The following is a 3,762-nucleotide window of genomic DNA, read 5'->3' as shown; positions in this document are numbered from 1 at the left end:
TGTTCGAAGATGAGTGGATACACCTTTCCAAGTATTTTAATATACAAAGTGAAGCACGATTTGTATGGAGTTATTTGATCTTCATGATTTAAATGCTATCATTATAACAACAAGTCATTTATCTAAACTTAGTATATTAGAAAGAGTTTTCAAATTTACTATGTATGTAAATATCTTTACTACATATTAGTTTTAACAAGGGGGGAAAAGTCCTTTCAATCAATTTCCTTCAAAATGAATTCATGTTGGTATGATTGTATGCGAATTGATGCATGCTTAGATGAATATTAATGTGGACATAGACATTCCTATCCAAATGGAAATGAGTTAAGCATGTTATGTGAACATGTGTATGAAATGGTTGATTATGAATTGATATGAAATGTTGTGGGACCCCTAAGGGGATTATTATGTGATGAATATGTTGATGAAAGTAGTGAGACCATACTCTTGAGTACATGATGTTAGCTTTAATAGCTTGAAAATGATTAGAGTTTTAACAAGAAAAAATGATTAAAATTTCTTGTTTAAGTAATCCCTGAATAGTTTGAGTGATCCTTGAATGCTTTTAATGTGCTTAATGTTTCATGTTGTGGATTTAGTACACAAAGGTATACGTATCGAACAAGTAATGCAAACAATAAGTCTAGAATTGTATCCTACAAAGATTTGCTCCTAATTGTTCACTAAGTACTGAAATTATAATAGATCAATCTTATTCAAGTAACTCGGTTTTGTAGACAATTAATTAAAACTTACTTCACTCAAAAACTAAACTAACTAACAAAAACCAAAAATTGACTAGAGAAAAGCAATAGATTAAAACTGAAGATTGTGGGTTCATTTATTACTTTATCTGACATCTGTTTCTCTTAATATTTACTTTCATTGGTGGTTTTGCTAACCTAGAATCCAGATGTATGCACAAGTCGCCATCAAGATACTTGCACACATACCTAACTTTTTTGGGTCACTATATGTCTATAGTAATCTATTGAATAAGGTTTATTAAGCTAGTTTTCTAATTTGGCTATGTATGGCATTTAGGCGTATGTCTACCCTAATTGCGAATCAAATCACCTAAGTAACATAAATATACACTATTCAAATCTTAGTCTAATTTAAAATTACTATTTCGAGTCTTATTCAGATTTACAAATCATTCAATTGTTCACCAGACAATCAAAAGCGTTAAAAACAAATTCGAGTAAACAAAACCATACCCATTCATAGTAAATAAAAAAGAAACAAATATTTAAACTACATGTTAAAATCTACCACAATCTTAGAAAAATAGTTTAGCTTATAATATCTATAAATATGCTCCAAAATCCTATCACAGGTTTATTTTTTGAATCTTGTTCAATGCTGTGGCCCTACCTTCCATGGCATCGTGGCACTGTGTTCACGGGCTCTACTATGGTGCCAACTTTCTTGTGGTGCCACAATGCCCCTTTCATCATTGTCACAACCTTTCACTTTCAAGTCCAAGTATGGGCTGTTTCACATCCACCAGTGTCGCGGCCTCACTTTTCTAGCCCTGAGACATTGTGCTCTCAAGTTTTACTATGGGACACTGATACATCTTGGCTCCACAGCCTTGATTAACTTAAGGTCGTGACTTTCACTTTCTTATGCTGCCTTGAGCAAAACTACTACAAACTAGCCTCTTCCAACACCATTTTCACCTTGATCTGATCCAAACTAGGCAAAGTGGTAAGTATAAAAGTTGTAGCACTATCTCTTAGCCTTTCATTGGCTCAATTATCACATCAATTGGACCTCTACAACTCAATTTATCCTCAAAATATTACTACATGTGCAAATGAAGCTATCACCATACTTGCATGAATTTTCATCAATTAAGGCTTTTCATCAAATTTCCTACACAAACAATAAGAGAAGTCAACAACAACTATACCTAAAGTAATTTAAAACGAAATAACATAAAATTGAACTAAAATAACTTAATTAAACTAGTCAACTTGTAATCAAACTTAACTAAAAAAAATACCTAAAATACTAAATTCTGAACCTAAAATCTTAAAGATCTAGTTTCTTAAGTCCCCAAAATATGTCAAGATAACTTTATATAATAGAGTTATAACACCCCCAAACTTAATATTTTGCTAGTTCTCGAGCCAACATAAACTAAAATGCAAAAACATAAATAAAGAAAACAACTTAACTAAAAATAAATTGCGCCAAATCAACAATCACCTTTAATATCCTCATAGGTTAATCTATAACCTCAACTCTAAGCAACACATAAATATTATTCAAGAACATGTTTCAATTCAAATGCAAGCTCAACGTTAAGTGGATTTCCATGTATGTGTGCAATCTTTTCACCTAGAACATTATACAATCCGAATAAGTTTATACGCATGTGAAATTCAAATGAGTATTTAAATTCCTAAAGTTTGCTTTTGAGCTCTTTCTCCACTAATGTAGACTAATACTAAATTAAAGATCATTAGTTCTTCATCAGGTTTGTAATGTATGACTAGGGTTAAGGTAGGATAAAAGATATTTTTTTTATAGCTCAAATCACCTTGAGGATATAGTCATTCTAGGACCTATTTAGAGCTTTATTTTATTTCACCAAGTACACCCCTTTTTCATCAAATTCTTTTATTATTTAACACTTCATTCTTTTTCTTCCCTTTTTTCTTTTCTTTTTCTCAATATTACACCGCCAAACTTATTTCTTTTATTGGGTAGTAAAATGAATTCAATCATACTTTTGATCTTTTAATCACTTTTCATCTTTACTACCATTCTCACTATCTAGCTCATAAGACTTCCTAAATCGACTTATGCACTTAAGAGTGAAGGATGCAAAAATTGAAAATTTTATTTAAGAGTCTAGGTTAATAATTAAGTGTTTAAACAAAGAAAAGGTTACATTAGGCTCAAAGGGAAATTCTAAGGATAAATATATGGCAAGATTATCTCAAAAGGCTCAAATGGTCCAAAGATGGCCTAAATCATCTTCTTAACTACGTGTAACCTAGGATTTTGCCTCAAGAGAGAATCAAACAAATTGTAGAACTTAAGACATAATTCAAAAATTCCCATTCACATAATCCTTTGCTAGATATATACAATGAATCTAAGCAGAAGACACAGTGCTCAAATAGATTAATCACATCCTAACAATGAATCTCAGCATAAGAATTTACATAATACTCAAACAATATTCACATGTTTCAAGGAATCAAGATAAGAATATAACTAAGTTCTCATCATTGGATAGGTAAATTAAAAGAAATTGGTGCAATTAAATCAAGCTTAAGTTCTTAAAACAGCAACAAATTAAATGATAAATAACATAACTAATCTAAGAACTAAAACCATAAAGAAAGTATATCATAAAAAATTAAAAATCCCCCCCACCTGAAACTTAAAAATAACATTATCCCCAATGTTGCTAAAAGAAAGGAAAAAAGAGTACTCCCTCAACTTGTTATGAACCTTTACTGGTCATCCTTCTCTTTATCCTCATTCTTGGCCTCCATGCTTAGATCATCTAGAAAAATGGGAAAAACAACCATGTCCATGCCAACATGCTCAACATAAGCTCACATCATCTGCTTAATTAACTACATACATGTTGCATGATAATCCATTCGAAGTTCATACATTTCCACCTTTGAGATATAGAAAAACGTTAAGGTTGTTGTTGCAGTAGTGGATGGTGAGGAGCCGATGAAAAACTTCCTCTAGTAGCTAAATGCTCACAAGCATAAAACTTGTGCA

Source organism: Theobroma cacao, chromosome 6, assembly GCF_000208745.1.
Source record: "Theobroma cacao cultivar B97-61/B2 chromosome 6, Criollo_cocoa_genome_V2, whole genome shotgun sequence".
Lineage (NCBI taxonomy): Eukaryota > Viridiplantae > Streptophyta > Magnoliopsida > Malvales > Malvaceae > Theobroma > Theobroma cacao.
Note: the sequence above shows the minus strand (reverse complement) of the source record.